Below are 18,903 nucleotides of genomic sequence, written 5' to 3' on the forward strand. Positions count from 1 at the left end.
ACCACCTGAAGGAGATTTTTCAAAGTCACCCCACTCAATGTTTTATTGCCAAGCTGAATTCCTAGGATACTTTTTCTTGCCTGTGCCATGAAAAGGTTTCTAGCAGAATTTCATTTCTCAGATGAAAAACGGGACAACACGTGTACGTTTAAGGATGTTAACAGTGTGTTTTGCTTATATTCTGCCATTGGCCTGAGAAAGCTTTCCACGTTCCTCCATCCTCCATCCATATTGAGCACCTGCATTCTCCTGCTGCAGGGCCTGAGCTTGTGCCTTTTCACCCAGCCCAGACTTTGCTGGGGTTGCTCTGGACATGAGCCCTGTAGAAGTACTCTTAACAAGGAAGCTTGCATGAACATGGAAAGTCCTCACTATCAAAAGGTCCTGATGATTCTTCAGGAAACCTGAGGTAAACCAAGACAGGCCTGGATTGGATTCCTTTTTAATTCCTCTTTTCCTTGCATGTAAAGGACACTCTGTGAAACAGATTACAAACATTTTTAGAAAGTTTCCCCCCACATTTTCCCACTTTGACTTCCAAATATAGTATCATTTGATGAAATGGCTTCTAAAGTTTGAAATAAAGCCACGAAAGGTGTTTTTTTAAGGGCTTCAAATTTTATTTAGCTTTAAGCAAAGAATGAGTCATCTCACACTTTGCATTGATTAGTTATAAGTGGGGAATCAACTTTAATCCCAGAGGCTACGAGTGAAGGGTTGGTGTTTTTATTTTATAAAGCTGTTCTTGACTGGCTGAGAGCCTTCATATTCTCTATCATGGAACCTAGTTGAGGATTGCTCATGCAACAAGCACTCAGTGAAGGCTGTTTCCCCTTCAGCTAGATTTCCCCCTGGGCATTCTTGTAGAGAAAATGATCTGAATACATAAGAAAGTTTCAACTCAAAATACAGATGCTGGTAAGAGGCTCTAGATGCAAGCATAAAGAATGATGAATAATAATAATAGTCACTTTTCTGCCTTCTCAAGACTAAAAGGTCCCAAAACATTTTCCGTCAGTTTCTTGTGCTGTCATTTACATATTATTCTTACTTAAGAGAAAGAGAGAGAGTTTTATTTATAAAGTTAGAATAAATAAAATCACACCATCTAAAAATATATTTTTAATGTAGCGCCAATGATTTAGTAAGCTTAGAAGGATGGTGTGGTGTTAATTAGCTGTGAAAATAACGGAGGGTTGGTAGCAGTGAATATTGTAGCGGTTAGTCTTGCACTTTGACTGAAGCTGGACAGGGGGTGCTCTTCCTTAGGAAATAACTTTTCCTCCCTAATTTTAGCTAACGCTCTGTGAGTTGATGAGTCTTTATCAGATGGGAGGGAGCTTAGGGGTATACTGTACCCAGGAGACTCATAACTGTGTGTATTGTGGTCTCTGGTCACCAACCTGAGCCTTCAGCCAAATGTCAGTGTAACTTTGGAAGTGCCTCCTAAAGTGAAGAATCCAAGGAATGTCAAGGGTTACCAGCAAACAAAAGTCCTGAAAAGAATGGTGATATTACCACATATTTTTTTTTGCAGGTCCTTTCCATTGTGTATGCAAAGGGCTAAAGTCAGGTGCCCTACCATTGTGGGGCTTGGATTTTAGCACTCCCCCTTCAGAGCGAAATTAAATATCACTATGCCCAAAACTTGACATGCTTCCTGAGTGCTGTGGCTCGTAGAACTGGACTGGTCAGCAGAGTTTCCCCTAAGTAATCCTTCAAATGAGTAAACGAAACAAACATTTTATCTACCTTTGAAGAGCATCATTGATGAATGGTTTACAGCCCAATTTTGGTAATAGTATTTAATATGCATTAGGTACCACTGAGAACAAAACGACTGGACTGGATGGCCCTTGTGGTCTCTTCCAACTCTATGATTCTATGAAAACCCCTCCCAAAGAGGATGATAAAATAATCACATTTTTTCCAATCCAGATACTCTGTTAATTTATATCTAGATACCCTCACTTAAGTTTCCAAACTACAGGTAACAGATTACTTTCCCCAAAGGAGATGGTTAATTATATACTACACATAGTATGTAATTAAAGGATGAGTTCTACCCCCTATAAGTTTTCAGTCTAAGTCCTGTGCAAGATTAAAGACTGTATGCTGATAAGCAAAGTATTTGATGTTATGCCTATTTGTGATCATTCCACATTAAAAAGATGCACAATGACATTCATTCTTTTGAAGGAAACTAGTTAGTCAAGTTTTTATCAGGAAGTAGCATATTTGTTACCTGAAAGATGAATAAATCCTTTTCACAGCCATGAAACTGCCACCTAAGGAGTTAAGGACAGATGACCGATTTAAGAATCAAGGACAGAACATCCTTTGTAGAATTAAGGTACTTAAGCTTTGGATTTGCTTCACTGGAGCATTTTTGAGGAACAGTCTCAGAATTTTTAGGCAGATTTACTAATGGTGAAATTTGCAGAGCAAATTAAGAGTTGGTGTTGGACTATTGCTCCACCTTGTCAGAACTGTCTCAATCTGATCTGACGGGCAAGAGATTAACAAACTTTGCAGCCTAATAATGTTTAACTGGAGATAACAGAAATTGAACTAGAATTCCTCAGCTGAGGTGGGTTTTCAAAAACTGTCTGTGACTCCTGGAGATGCGATTCCTGGAGATGTTCCCATGAAAAAAGAGAGAGAGAGAATGTTTGAGTAGGCCCCAAGGTAAAACAATATTGAGCACATTATATTTGTATGAAAAAACTTTATCCACAGGATAATTTTGCCCTATGTCCTCAGCGTCTATAGGTGGATCTCATTTACTTCAAAAGAGATAAGTTTTTTTAAAAAATAGGAGGGGCACACACTGAATCAGAATATCTTGCAGCCATGTGAAAATATATTTAGGGGACAGAGGTGTATGGTTTACAGCAGAGATAAGTGCCACAACCCCATAGTCACCTTTGACTAGACTTAACCGTCCAGGGGTCCTTTACCTTTACAGCAGTCAGCCTCCATAATAAGAGTATTATAAGAAAATAGAGCTCTTTCCAGTTTACTAGATTTTTGTATTTCCCTTGCCAAAGAACCCAGTACAGTTTGAAACACACCCACTCCTATTTTATTTGTATATTAATTAAAATACAATTTATCTCCTTTTAAAAAAAGACTCCCAAGGTGGCTAGCAATCAAGTTAAAATCCACAATAAAACATCAAGATACATAAAACAGTAAACAGAAAAGAGAAGAAACAACAAGAAAGAAACATCAAGTAAACTATCATCAGATCAGTTAACTTCGAGGTCAGCAGTTTCGTTAACCACCAACTGGTCTGAACATGGCTTAACTGGATGGTGGAAGGCCAATAATGTTGGGGACAAGGAGACCATTCCACAATTGTGGCTCCATGACCCAAAAAAGTCCCATCTTACTTGCTGTACCTCAGATGATGGAGGAAACAGAGAATGGCTTCAATTACATGTTCAGATCAGTACTTGTGCATGAAGATGGTCCTTGAGATGTCATAGCTCTACACTGGTTAGGGAACTCAGAGATAAAACCTGGACTTTGAATTGAGCCTGGAAGCCAATGGGTAACCAATGAATTAAGACTGGATAAAAGTGGCGGGAGGTGCAATTTGCCAGAGTCCCGTAGAAAGCATCGGCACACATCCAAAAGACATGTGCATGATATAAAGCGTTTTAGCAGAGTCAGCGAAAGCAAAATTTGTAGGAATTGTGGCATCAAGTATTTTATTATTTATAAGCAAAAGAAACAAAAGAAACATGGCATTTTGCTTGAGCTCCTTCTCACACATCCTCTCTAGCCCTTAGCTGGACAGAGAGCAAAAGCAGCAGTTTGTTGTCTTGACTTCCGTTCACACACACAGTGATAAGAAATGAACTCACCTAATCACGTGACCCTCTGCAATAGCGGCAGTGGAAAATACCAACAAAAAGTTCTTCATACACCTTGTCCCAGTCCATACTGACTTCAGCATAACTATACCTCATTGGAAAATTCATATATAGCTCGTTACAGCTGCCCCAGCTAGATGCGACTGAGGCAGGGTTGGCTAACTTGTGACCTTTTAGATGTTGTTGAACTCCCACCAGACTCAACAAGCATGGCCAGTGGCCAGGGATGATGGGAGCTATAGTTCAGCAACACCTGGAGGGTCATAGGTTGCCCCGCTCCCTGTACTACGGCATGAATGAAAGTGGCCGGTCCATTTTTTTCAAGGAAAGTCTTCAGCAGGTGAAGCAACCAAAGCTGGTAAGAGGCACTCTTTATACCAGGGGTCCCCAGACTACGGCCCGGGGGCCACATACGGCCCCCGAGGCTCTTTTATGCGGCCCCCGTGGACCCCCGCCGCCCGCGCTTACCGGCACGGTACGGCACAGCTGCAGACTTCCAACCCAGAAAAGCAACGGAAATAGCTTGTGCGCACGTGCAAGCGTCATTTCCGGTGTACTTCTGGGTCGGAGGAGGCTTCTGCACATGCACACAAGCTATTTCCCGCGCTTTCCAGGTCGGGAGTGTGCCAGAAATAGCATTTGTGCATGCGCTCCTGTGCCCCCGCGCACGCTCCCCCACCCTCCGGCCCACCACGCAATCGGCGCAGTGGGCATCCGGCCCAAAGCCGGGTAAGTTTGGGGACCCCTGCTTTATATGTCCTACATGAGCTTCTGGATGCAGTGATGGATCCAGGAGCACACACAAGCTCTGACCCTGATTTTTATGGTGCAAAACCATCCCAAACAGGTTGGACACCCTAAAACTTATTGGCGTTCCTTCTGTTTTCCTTCATATTTTGTAAAAAAACACCTTTTGAAAGAGTTAACAAAGAAATCTTGGAGATACGTGTGCGACATTCAGTGTAACATTTTCTGGCTTCAAACCATTGGGAATAAGCATGATACAACCTTTCTCCTTGAGTGTGTCCATTCAGGTGTTAAATACAGTAAATAGAATAAAAATTAATTCCCCTCCAGCTGCTGCACAGTATGCTGCACATACTGTCACTGAGTCATTCACTAAGATTTCTGGTTCTTTAAAAAAGAGGAGGAAGATGTATGGAATACTGTTCCCCCAGTGGGAGAGGGGGAACAAGACTTATGCTTGAATCAAGGAGTCCTCAAAGAAGAGCCAGCATGGAATAATGTCCTCCCAGTGAGAGAGGGAGGGCAGGATCCATGCTGGGGCCTCAGCTTAATTGGGAAAAAAATTGAGATAGGGCTGGAAAGTGGAAACCTAGCTGGATGATATTGTGCTACAGTTAGAAAATTGGGGGGGGGGGCAGCAGGCGACAAAGAAGGGTGAGTGGTGGACAGGTGCAAAAGAGTGGGAATAGGGTGAGGAGTAACAATGGGTTATTTTCTGATTGACTAAGATGGTCCAAAAACGGAATGTTGATACATCTGGGAGATCCAGAGTCCAGGGGAAGGGGGGTAGAATTAGATAAATGCGGTTAAAGGTTATTATGATAGAAGAAATAACATTTGAATGTATGGGAAATTTTTGGCGTATAAATTGTGAGGCTAAAGGAAGAATTAGAGATGGATGGGAAAATAAAGTTAGATTTGGATTAATTAATGAATTATAGGTTGCACAATGTCAAGTTAATGTAATGAATTGATGTGTTTTTTCGTTTTTCTTTTTTGATTATGTTTTATTTTTGCTTTTTTCTGTTTTTGTGTTAAAATGTTTGAAAATTAATAAATATTATTTGAAAAAAAAGATTTCTGGTTCCTTTTTCTGGTAGATTACGGTCAGATTCCCTCCCCTGCTGCCAAATTTTCATCAGTTTACATTTGCATATGTTGACTTCTGTTAAATCCTGTGAATGCAGAAGCAAAAAATGTGTATGCGGAGAACAAAAGGGAGAGATAGAGTAGGTGACATATTAGAACTAGTGTTCTGTCCATTGCTTCTATCGCTGATTGATTGTGTGTCTCACGGTTTTCATAAAATACCTCAGAGCCTCCCACGAGAAAAAAAAAAGATGCAATCTGCTGCATGATACTGAATTTACTCTTACTATTGAAGAAATGTGCAAGCTTTTCTGTTAAACAAAGTCGATGTTTGCTCCCTTGTAAGAAAGAGGTTTATACCTTTTATCTCCTGAATATGAGAAACGGCAATGTATCAAACAAGAAAGTAGCCAGACATTTAAATTAGTGCCGTACCTGATAATTAACATTTAATGTCTCTTCCTGGGTTTTCTTGTTCTTCAACTTCTTATTTGTTGGAGGGCAGAGGAACCAAGACTAATGCAGTAACTATGGTCTGTAATTACACAGCATGTGGTCCCTCTGGGATGCTTCTCCACCATGGGATTTATTAGCTGTCTCACTTGCATAAAGAACAAGATGTAAATTATCCCCCAGTGTTAGTAATGGCACTCTGTGGCAAAAGAGCCAATTACATGGTGAAAATAATGCAGTGAAAAGGTGCAATGCAGCTTAATCTTATGCAGGTTTACTCAGAGGTAAGGCCCCACCAGCACCATACATTTAAAGCAGTATTACAGCATTTTGAATCCCGAGAAGTGAAATTTGTTAAGTGTGCTGAGAGTTGTTAGGAGGCCCCTATTCCCCTTTCAGAGCTACAGTTTCCAGCATGGTTTAAGAGTCAATCCCTCTTCCCAGGAAACTGGAAATTGTAGCTCTGTGAGGGGAACTCACCTATTAACATCCTTAACAAACAGCAGCTCCCATGATTCTTTGGCCATGAGTGTTTAATCTGGGGTGATACTGTGTAACTGAGTAGTGCAGACGGGGCCTAAATTTCATTGTGTCCCCAACAAAATGCTACACATTGCGCAATGTGCACACTCCAAGAGCCAGCTGCCAGGAGAAGGTAATTGCTACCCCTTATGGAATACAGGCATTCTGTTGAATACTGTTGCTAATTTCTGTATTTCTGTTCTGTACTGAGACGGATTCAAGGAGTGGCAATAGCATGGGACAATGGACAGGGTAATTCCATTGGCCAACAGTCCAGTAGCCCATAACCTGTAGCACAAACCTTTAAAGCTCTTTTAAATGGAGAGGTTTTCTTTTTTAAAAAGTTTTCCAAAATTGCTTCATCTCTGCTTTTCAGTTATGATTGCCCGGGCAGTTGATATCTTCCTTAATTCTTATTGTTTCCCAAGCTTACAGAAATGGAAGATGTGCTTTACATTCATAGTGCCCATGTAAGATTCTTACCAACCTGCTTGTTAAATAGCTCCTAAGTCAGCATCTTATGTGGAATGGAAATTATGTTTGTCTTGTGTACTTATAACCCCCCCACCCTGCCTTCAAGTCTCAGCTAGGAACTTCATGCTCTTATTCAGATGCTAATACAGTATAAAGCCATCTGCTTCTTTAGCTGAGGCAGGCAACTAAGCCATGTGACCTCAGTTATTACCATTGCCCTCTTTCTGAGAACTCATTCGCTGTTAAACCCTGAACAATTATCAGCTGATTAGGATAATTTTAAAAGATTTTCAGAATCCTGGGGCAACCTACTTTCCCAAATCATGCATTGCTGAATGCACATTAGTTATAAAAAGGAAAGCAAACCTTTTTAAATACAGAATTTCTATTTTAGTGCATTAGATTATTATACAGAATATAGAATGTAGATTCTATATTATATCCCATTTGCAGAATTAGATTTACTGAATTTGAGGATACATATACAAAATTATTGCTTCTTTTATGGCACGTGAAGCCTGATCTGCTGTTTTTAGCAATGTGAACATTTCTCAGTTAAGGGCTACTTCACCCATTAGTTTCTTGTTAGCTGAGAGTGTTTGAATGGAAGAGCAAAATCTGGTATGCTTGTGCATGTTGTCAGGTATAAAGACTGTGCCATGTGTCTTTTGCTCTGGGGAGGAACCTTTCGTCAGATGAAGCACCTCCCCCTTTCGAAATAAGTTGAAGTTTATCTTCTTTTTAGATCAGTATGGTCCAAAACAAAACGTGGATATATATTCCTCTTTCTTGTCTACCCCACAGTTTTTTCCTTCTGCTTCCAGTTCCTTCTGGGGCAGTTCCCATCTTATGTCATTTTATAGAAACACTGTTAAATGAAAATGGTGTTCAGCCACCGTGTGAAATAAAGCATGCAGTACATCTTCTGTGTGAAATATCTGGCCCTTTTTTTGGCTTTTTTTTTTTTTTGCTAAGCCGCACTCACTTGCCCTACACCTGATGTCATATAGAACATCAGGGCAGGAAAAGATGGCAAAGCCCGACTTACCCCGTGCTTTTGCAAGACCAGCCATTAAGCTGATCAAATGAGCAGCAGGGCTTTCCAAGCACTGATGAACAACTGATTGCTGGCACTTGCAAATCCCTTACCTGAGAGTGTGTCTTCAAAATCCATTTGCAGGTGTGGTTTGGATTCAAATGATGCCTTCAGTCAGGGTCCCCCTCCCCTTTCTCTGTTTGCAAGCATGGTTTGAATCCAAACCAGGGGTCAGCAAACTTTTTCAGCAGGGGGCCGGTCCACTGTCCCCCAGACCTTGTGGGGGGCCGGACTATATTTTGGAAAAAAATATGAACGAATTCCTATGCCCCACAAATAACCCAGAGATGCATTTTTTTTTTAAAAAGGACACATTCTGCTCATGTAAAAACATGCTGATTCCTGGACTGTCTGTGGGCCAGATTTAGAAGGCGATTCCAGGCCTTAGTTTGGGGACCCCTGATCCAAACTGTCTGTAGACCGAGAGGGAAAATGGCTGTTTGCAGGTACAGCCTGGAAGCCAATCAGCTGATTGGCACTTCAAAGGAGCTTGCTCTCAGTGCAGATTGGCATGGAGAGTGAGACCTTTTGAAGCTGTCACCTGATGTCAGGTGATTGATAGGTGACTGGTCTAGTTTTTCTGTCAAAGTTGGCCTGTGTTGTGAGAGAGAGAGAGACTCCAGTGTGCCAGCTGGATTCAATTCACCACCCATCTACAAGATCTGCTCAAACCAAAATACCTTTTCAGAATTTGAAATAATAATCTATTGATATTTCACAAAATGCAGACACCTAAATTCAAAATTTTATTAATTAGATTTTTCTGTCCCTCCTTTCAGGGCAACCATCCTCACAGTGTGGTTCACAATATGATAAAGAACATGAAATTACAGTTAGCAAAAGAACATTTTAAGACTGTGACATTTTACCACACCCGCACCACCATTTTACACAGGGAAGAAACCACAAAATTTGTTGTTGTATAGTCATTTAGTAGTGTCCGACTCTTCGTGACCCCATGGACCATAGCATGCCAGGCACTCCTGTCTTCCACTGCCTCCCGCAGTTTGGTCAAACTCATGTTCGTAGCTTCGAGAATACTGTCCAACCATCTCGTCCTCTGTCGTCCCCTTCTCCTAGTGCCCTCAATCTTTCCCAACATCAGGGTCTTTTCCAGGGAGTCTTCTCTTCTCATGAGGTGGCCAAAGTATTGGAGCCTCAGCTTCACGACCTGTCCTTCCAGTGAGCACTCAGGGCTGATTTCCTCCAGAATGGATAAGTTTGATCTTCTTGCAGTCCATGGGACTCTCAAGAGTCTCCTCCAGCACCATAATTCAAAAGCATCAATTCTTCGGCGATCAGCCTTCTTTATGGTCCAGCTCTCACTTCCATACATCACTACTGGGAAAACCATAGCTTTAACTATACGGACCTTTGTTGGCAAGGTGATGTCTCTGATTTTTAAAATGCTGTCTAGGTTTGTCATTGCTTTTCTCCCAAGAAGCAGGCGTCTTTTAATTTCGTGACTGCTGTCATCATCTCCATTTCACTGCCTCCATTTCTTCCCCTTCTATTTGCCAGGAGGTGAAGGGACCAGTGGCCATGATCTTGGTTTTTTTGATGTTGAGCTTCAGACCATATTTTGCGCTCTCCTCTTTCACCCTCATTAAAAGGTTCTTTAATTCCTCCTCACTTTCTGCCATCAAGGTTGTGTCATCTGCATATCTGAGGTTGTTGATATTTCTTCTGGCAATCTTAATTCCGCCTTGGGATTCATCTAGTCCAGTCTTTCGCATGATGAATTCTGCATATAAATTAAATAAGCAGGGAGACAATATACAACCTTGTCGTACTCCTTTCCCAATTTTGAACCAATCAGTTGTTCCCCTTCATGGATCAATGCCTTGTCGTGGCGACGGGGCTTGAATAACTCAGAGAAGCTATGAGCTATGCCATGCAGGGCCACCCAAGATGGCCAGGTCATAGTGGAGAGTTTTGACTAAACGTGATCCACCTGGAGAAGGAACTGGCAAGCCACTCCAGTATCCCTGCCAAGAAAACTCCATGGACGAAGACAACAGGCATATAAAACCACAAAATATTGTGTTGGAAATAGTTATATTGCCTTGCAGTGTACAGAAAATGATGTGGCCAGTTATACATATCTCTAAGCCAGTTTCTATAAGCCCCATCTTGATGTTGGGGGCCAATTGCCAGTTTTGATACAGGACGGACATCCTGAGTCATAAATGTTTACATGTTGAAGGGGGTGGGGGAGGATTTAGCAGGTACATCAACTGCATTTGTCTAAATCCTCTCCTTTACATGGTTATTGAAGGCATGAAAGAAGCCCAGGTTTATATTGAGCCTCAAAATTGTGGAAATTTCACTGCTTTCCCCTTTCCACTTGTTGATCATATTTCAGCAGATCCTTGCTGGAATCTCAGACATTACAAGCTTCTCCATGTAAATATATAGCAACATAGCTCATGCTCACCTTTCTGCATATATTTTACATTAAATTATCAGAAGTATTTCGTCTCTCTGGGAATTGTTGACTGAAATTTAAACACATAGGAAAACATCATAAAGAAGTAGGAAAAAAGAAATAGATATTTCCTATGAATTACAATTCTGTTTTGACATAACTGTGATTCCTTTTCTATTTGATGATTTACTGACCATTATTTAAGCAGCTTAAAAATATTTTCTTTCCCTCAGATTTCAAGGGTTAATACCAATGTTGCTTTAACTCCACTTTTTCCCTGTTTTATGTCTCTCTTCTTCAGCTGGGTGAAGAGACCGGTGTTTTACATTGTCAACTAATCCAGAGGACAGTGTGCTTGTACACTACAACCAGGTCAGTGTGTTTGAGTTTCTGTAGTAAGGATGAAAGACGATTAACATATAATTATTTTTAACATTCCCTGATTCAGAAATCCCCAACAGTAGATAGGATTAGTAGCATGTTGCTGGACAGAAACAGACTTAGAGTGACTCCCTCCCCCTGCCCCCCTCCCGCCCCCAAAATAGGATAATGCAAAATGCATACATTTCCTTTTTATAAAAATGATTTTTAATTTCAAGTAACAAAACATACCCATACAAGGAAAACAGAGTACAGAAAAAGAAAGGAAAACAGTGACTGATGGCTGCAGTTTTAGATGTTCCAAGAAAAGCACTCAAATGAATGTGTCTCTTCATAAGGTTCCATGAGTTGATGGACAGTGGAAACCATGTTTGACTGTCTTAACAAAGTCAATAAAAGGGTACCATCTCATATAAAAGGTGTGAGTCTTCTTCCCCCCCCTGGGGGCCAGGGCATAATTACTTTTATGAAATGGTTAATTTGTCCATAAGCACAATGTCCCATACTTGTGACATTTAGGCTTCAAAAAGATTTGCATTTAAAATTTTCCAATTTTTTGCAATCTCTAATCTAGCTGCAGTTAATAAATGGAGGATGAAGTCTTTGGTTAAGATTTCACATAGAAGCAACTCAGTCTTGTCATAATCAAAATCATCACCTTCACACAGAAAATCCCTCTTGCTCTCCTAAGATTTCTCTGTAATACATGGGGGAAATTCTTCAGCATGGTGACACATCAGTGCTATTTCCTGAATGGCATCTCTTTTTGTGGTTTCTGGTTTTCAGCCAATTCTATTTCTATATTTTCTGAAGCCCTTTCCCTCTTAAAATGCTACCTTTTCTTTCTCCTTCTGTTATTAAATCTTGCATCTGCAGACATCTTTTGTTTTGAAAAACCCTTTCAAAATGGCAAGTGCTCTGATGCTATTAGAGCTAAACTAAACACACATTTCATAAATCAAGTTGCATAGAAAGAAATACAGGAGGGAGACTAGATTGTGGCTGCTCATCCCACCTCTTACCTCCAATGCATGAACTGCACCCTCCATTTTTCCTCTAGTTCAGGCATAGGCAACCTTGGCTCTACAGATGTTTTGGGACTACAATTCCCATCATCCCTGACCACTGGTCCTGTTAGCTAGGGATCATGGGAGTTGCAGTCCCAAAACATCTGGAAAGCCGAGGTTGCCTATGCCTGCTCTAGTTGTTGAACTCCAAACCCCATCAGCCCAAGGTCAGCACAGCCTATGATGAGAACATTTAGAGAACCGTAGTTTCTTCACCCACTCTACTGTTACCTGGCATGCCTCCAAATCTAGCCATGCTCTCAAGGTGAGCAAGTTTTAGTATTTTCAACTGGAGGAAGGTGAGGGAGGCTGTCACTGAACTCAGTTCTGTCTCTTTTTCTCCCTCTTTTTCTCTCTCCTGCCTTTCTTGATAATCTACAGGTTATTTTTGCAGACCACAAAAATCTTCCTTGACACAGCAGGCCTTTTGAGGATGATACGCTTCCCACTTTGGGGGTGGGAGAGGGGAGCATGGAGGAACTGTCTCTTCCCCCACCCAACTCCATCTCCAGGAATACTGTTGGGAGCTGGTCTAGTGGAAAGTAGGGAACCGCATGCAGAGGAGGGATTGCTGGATCTGAGTGAAGAGAAGGCATGGATAGTGTGCAATTTGAAGTGGCTGTTGGGACTCTTGACAGTCTGCCTTGTTGCAGAAGGAAACTCTGGTTTTGGGGTGGGTGAGCAAAGAAGATGGGAGAGAGTTGGGTTGTCTATGAATTGTAGGGACAAGGTGGTGGAGATAAGATTCTTTCACTTGCTGGTCTAATCCTGGCGGGAAGTGGAGCAATCTTCATTTTAGGCCACTTTACTTAAAGCCTGGATGAGATACTAGACAGACTGAAGCCACTTGTTTTCAATTAATAGAGTATTCATTTTCCTCTACAATATGAGAATTATTGCAACAATGTCACCTGAGATTTTGAACAGTGTATGATTGGTTGATTTTATTTCTGTGCCCCTTTTCATTCAAATGAATCTCGAAGTAGATTACAAACAATAAACAACAACAACATAATATAACATCACAAAGACAACATAAATCATGTAGAATAATAATTAACAAATCATCAATAAATTGAGCCTCCTTTTAAAACTTACAGCATTTCATAGTGGGAAGAGGTTAGAATAATGTATGACGTTGTAGTGAAAGAAAATGCTATAAACTGTTGTTATATAGATTATTCTCCCATTTTTCATTCACATTTCTAACAAATTATTGTTTTCCCACTAATGTCCACATTTTCCCTACTAATCCAGAAAGCTGTTCCACTTAGGTTCTTAATCACTTACTGAGAGCACATAGAAATCTATAATATTTCTGGAATGTATGAAGTTGCCATATACTGAGCCAGACTATTGCATGGCTCAACACTGTCTGTTCTGCTAGCTATGGCTCTCCAGGGTCTCAAGCAGAATTCCTTACCAGAGATGCTGCCCAATTAACTAGAATTGCCAGAGTTGACGCCTTGTCCTTTCTGCACGCAAAGCCTGCACTCTTGCCACTAAGCTCAGACCCCTTTTCTAACTAGTCGTACCACGTTCTTCATGGGTCTGTTGCCTAAAAATGTGGAAGCAATCCTTAAAAATGGTGCATGTAAGAATTGAATATTTTCTTCTGCCCTTCTAAAAGGTGCTGGGGATTTCTTCTAGCTAGTCAAATGAGTTAAAAATGGCAAGCTTGTCAATAACTTGGTAGATGAATGGGGAATAACACTTTCAGAAAAAGAAAAGAATAACAGAGTTGTGAGATGTATAATTACTCAGCAGCACCTACAATATAATGTTGCCGTCTTCTTCTAATCATTTCTGAGGCCCTGTTATATTAGTCACTTGAAGAATGCATGCTTTGTACAGCGAGTCGCCTTCTTTGTGCATCTGGCACTTGAAGATGACGCATTGGAAGGGCTGATTTGTGTTGAGTGGGATGTTTGTACATTCAGAGAAACAGGAATGCAGTCACTGCAGTGTTTTCAGGTGTGTGGGGAACATTAAGAGGGACTTAATGTGTGGTACTTTGTGTGGGTGGCAGTATGACTATGACTAAATAATAATAAAAAAACCACAGTTTCCATCCATACTGATGTAGAGGTCAACTAACTATTATTCACTTACATGAAAATCACGTACAGGCTACTATGATGTGCAAGTGTTGTGTGAGAAGTAACTAGAGGAACATGCCAAGGAAGAGTCAGCTCAGATTCTCCAACCCATGTTGCTGCTCACATTTTTTTAAAAAATGTTTCTTGGTTCTGAGGAAATGCTGAGATCCAATAAGTCAACTGCCACCCATGTAGGGGAAGCATAAAGTGCTTCTACTCACACACAGGAGGAGGGGGAATCACTTGCTCTGATGGCATCCCCCCTGACAGGGGTGGGTGCCATTTTCAGAGTCAAGGCCTGCATTTGGGGAAATGGGGAAATGGTTAGGACCACACTCCAGTGACACACTCTGCCATTTGTATGTCCATCTTCCATTCATCTTTCTCCCTCATTCTTATTCACACTTGCCTTTGCACAGGCACATGAACACTTAACAGAGCAATTTACAAAATCAGCTACCATCTGCTCCCTTCTTTCAGGCTACAATGTGAACCAAATTTACCGGGGAGTAAGCCCCATTGAATAAAATAGAGCATCTCAATATACGGGACTAGGATTGCTCTGTCATTCAACCTCTTCAAGTCCTATTTCCTGCCCCTCTCTTTTGTCTGCACATATGCATGCACACACAATCACATCCTTTCATGCAAGCACCCACTATGGCTCAACCTGGTCCCGGGTTGTCCATGTCTTTGTACGTTAACAACAAGACCTCAAACATGACTCAGTAGCTGGCTGGCAGCCACTGCATTTCCCTCAGCACAAGTGCAATTGGTCTGCAGCAGCTTCCAGACCAGGTTTTATCAAAGATGAAGTGAAGGTTGTGTGCCTGGTCAACAGGGTGAAGGCTGAAGCTGTTGACAGATACGGAGAGCAACTAAGGAGAGGAAAGCTTGGGAGGAAGGAGAAGTAGGCCAAGCTGTATTAAAACGCAGCGTCATTAACAGCAGAGGTTAAAATATCCCGTATTCGAATTAGGGGGAGCTTATCTGTCATGGGTGAAAATAGCTGAAGGGGAATCTCTTAACAGCGGTAATGCTAAATAATGCTGAGGCATTCCCTTTCTCAAAGCATTGCATTGCAAACAGTGAGGATACATTGCAGGCACTAAGGTTTTGCAGTGTTTGGGCCGCCATCTTTACAGCTTCTCCCTTCAAAGTTATAGGGATTTTGCTAGTTTGAACATTAGTTTGAGGAAGAGGAAAGGGGAAAAGCCCTACACATATGTCAATCTAATCTCAAAAGAAACGAACATTCTTTTTACAAGAGCAATCAGATCCAGCATTGGCCATGGTGGTTTAAATGCAGTACTAATGTTGCTAATACACAAATATTTACTGTATTTGGCACCAACAGTGTAGAATAGTAGGCACTGGGAGATCACATAGTAATTCCCTGCTATTATCAATGAATGCACAAGCAGTTGGAAGGTTCCTTGTTTGCTGCTGATCTCTGGAGTTTGAAACATGCAGGGAGAATAGCAGATGAATATTTCCCTTTAACTGATTCATTGGCTCCAGGACAACTATCAGCATGGTTCAATTCAAGCCTTTAAACAAAACTGTATCAGTAGGTTTATGCTGCTTGAATTGAGCACCATTTGCTGTGCAATTTATGCTGCTTACATAGGACACTGTTCGTTTGTTTTTAAGATGCTCCAAAAGAGCATCTACCATAGAGGATAGTAAATAGAAGGTAGCCCAAATAATATGTCTAGTATAGTTGGTTAACCTATAGCACAAATGCCCCAATTTTCAGTTTCTTTTCCTCTTGCCCATCTTACAAAGTGGTCAAGCAGCTTCTGGTAAAGGTTAGTGGAATCTGGAAAGATACCAGCCAGGGGATCTGGTAAGTATTATACAGGGAGGGGCTGTCACATACATTTTGCTCCAGCTGTAGCTCTGCCAATTCTGCAGCATCTTCCAAAAGGCTTCTTTTATTTCCTAGGCCAGCTGGTTAATCTGCGTTCTGATCCATCTTATTGGGTATAACAGATTTGAACTTTCAGGTGCTCATGTTGGCAAGCAGGTGAGACTTGAGAATTATGCAAGACCAAGAGCATCTGTCCAGAGCTATGACAGCTCAGCATAGAGTCCTAATGCTGACAACAGCAAGCATGCACAGTATAAATGGAAGGCAAAAGAACTGCATTGGGGTTCCGCTTATTTTCATACTTACTTTGCTACATCTTTTATAAGAATCTTGGATAGTAAAAAAAATCCTAATTAATTGATGTACAGAGTAGATGAATGAATAAAATCTCAATTTTATATTTAAAAAATCACAATAAAATCCCATTATTACTATCTTATGCAGAACTTACACTCTGGAGACCATCAGATCTAAGAGCCTGTTGAAATCATATCTATTATACCAAAAACTATTTAGGACAATTCTTACAAGACGACTTGATTTTTTTCCTGCATGTATATTCTTTTTATCTGCACTCCCTTGTGATAGTGACAGTCTGGTAGTAGGTTTTCTGGAGTATTGTCAGTTTTCAAGACATTTACTTTTTTGTGGAGTTTAATCTTTGTTCCAATGTTTAAAACACATGGGAGGCTGTTAAAAGTAAGCAGTCAAATTTCTGCCAAATGCATGTCTCTTGAGTCGTAGACATTCACCTGCACAGAGCAGGAATATGTATAGCAAGCAGGGAATCGGATGCTGTGGTGGCCCAGCAGGCTGGATTTCCATATTTCTCTTGGGGCAGACGGTTATCTCAAACTGAATTGCTTGCCCAGCTTTCATGTCACATTAAAAGCCATGGCTTAACAAACTATGGTTTGATTTACTAGTGCATGCTGCTGAAGAGAATTACTGCAATATCACTCTTCTGTTCCTGCTCCTGATTCAGTGCAGAGGAGATAAAATGAGCCAGAGTCTGGTTTGTCTTGTCCTCATGGTTTGTTTGGTTTATTTCAAACTATGGTTTAATGTTATTTGTGAACCAAACCTCCCTCTGATTACGGTAGTTCTGATTTACTTTCTGTATGTGATTTCCAGATGACTTGTTTATTGAGCATTCACCCTGATTTGTTTGTACACAGTTTGCAGGAAGGTTGGGTGACATTGGCAATTCACAGAGAATTCATTCTGATTTGTTTGCAGGGAGTTTACATGATGTTGTGTCAGTTAATTACTATATCACACTTTCCAGTGCACTTTCCTGTCACTTTCCTTGTTATAAGGAGTCCAAGATTGGGAGGAAGTGGTTTTGTGGCACAAGAGTGGCTGAGGCAACCAAGTCAGATGGGCGGGGTAAAAGTTAATTCCATCATCATCATAACAAAATTAACTTTAAATATGGAAATTGAATTTGTCAAGATGTGATTGAGTTCCACCTGAAGAAAGCAACAGTCTGGAAGCACCCTGCATATTATTGTGTAAGCTGGCTGGAGGTTTAAGAATGCATATACAGTCGTACCTTGGTTTTCGAACAGCTTAGTTCTTGAACGTTTTGGCTCCCGAACGCTGCATACCCGGAAATGAGTGTTACGGTTTGCGAACTATTTTTGGAAGCCAAACGTCTGATGGGGCTTCCACAGCTTCTTATTGCCTGCAGGAGCTTCCTGCAACCAATTGGAAGCCGTGCTTTGGTTTCTGAACATTTTGGGAGCAACTGTATTCTGAATGTATATTCTGTTGAAAACAGTGGACAGCATCTATATCTGATGCATATTCCAATGCACACCCAGTTTATGCCTACAGTTCCTGAAACAAAAACAAAAAATGACTTTGCTGAATATCTGTGGATATCTAAAACTATGGGGCAGAAAAGTGAAAAGCTCCACAGAAAGCCATCCATGCACACATCCCTAATAATAATAATAATAATAATAATAATAATAATAATATAAATGCCTTTGCAAATCAATGTGAAAAATTAGTCGTCACTAATTTAACTCACATTGATTTCAAAGGAACCAAAGCGCAACTACTTTTGTCTGGATGGAGGCTAATGATTTGACACGGTTTTGGTGCATGGAACAATAAAACCATGGTGTCAGGGGGACTCCCTACAGGGAGCCTCGTCTCCCCTACCCCGGCATCCAGACCAGCACTTCGCCCAGTGATAGCACGAGCAGCGAGTCAGGAGGAGGGAATGAGGAATGGAGCAGAATGGAGGGAGGGCTCAGTGAGGCCTCAGAGCCCTTGCTACGCTCTGGAGAACAGAGCGGGCAGGAAGGGCTCAGAGAGGCCTCAGAGTCTTGGCACCGCTCTGATTGAGGGACAGCAGATGAGGGGCTCAGCGAGACGCCAGAGCCCAGGCAGCAAAAGGGGAGAACTCTCCTTCCGGCACCCAAATTGAGGCGTGCGCCAACATGTAGGGCTAAGGGGTGGCGTTTCAGGGTGCTCAGGCTTTTATGCTGGCCCCGAAGCAGACGGAAACCATTGCCGAGTTCTGAAAGTGACTATGCGGTCATGTTTTCTGCTATCTCTGCACTGGAAATAGTATGCACAACAAAACTCTTAAAGACAGCGCGGACTGGAGCGTCTTTACTCGACAGTAGCCGCAACAACCCCCTGACACATGGGTAGGATTCAACTAAGTTGTTCTGTGTGTAGAACAAAATCTGCTTGCACAATGGGACTTTCTCCTTCTTCTCCAACCTGTACCCTCAACATTTGCTCTGGAGGGTTGGGGGACCCCCAGTACAGGTT

The 18,903-nt window shown here is 41.5% G+C and overlaps 1 protein-coding gene across 13 annotated transcripts in view; it reads left to right on the forward strand.

The window, feature by feature from the left end:
• Positions 1-18,903, forward strand: part of MAP2 (microtubule associated protein 2) — a 244,532-nt gene that overhangs the window by 65,182 nt on the left and 160,447 nt on the right. For all 13 annotated transcript variants that reach the window (XM_060282190.1, XM_060282203.1, XM_060282223.1 and 10 more), the window contains exon 3: positions 10,992-11,062. The gene's annotated coding sequence lies outside the window, so the exon portion shown is untranslated. The remainder of the gene's footprint in view (positions 1-10,991; positions 11,063-18,903) is intronic.

The sequence above is a fragment of the Zootoca vivipara genome, chromosome 1 (assembly GCF_963506605.1).
Source record: "Zootoca vivipara chromosome 1, rZooViv1.1, whole genome shotgun sequence".
Classification (NCBI taxonomy): Eukaryota; Metazoa; Chordata; class Lepidosauria; order Squamata; family Lacertidae; genus Zootoca; species Zootoca vivipara.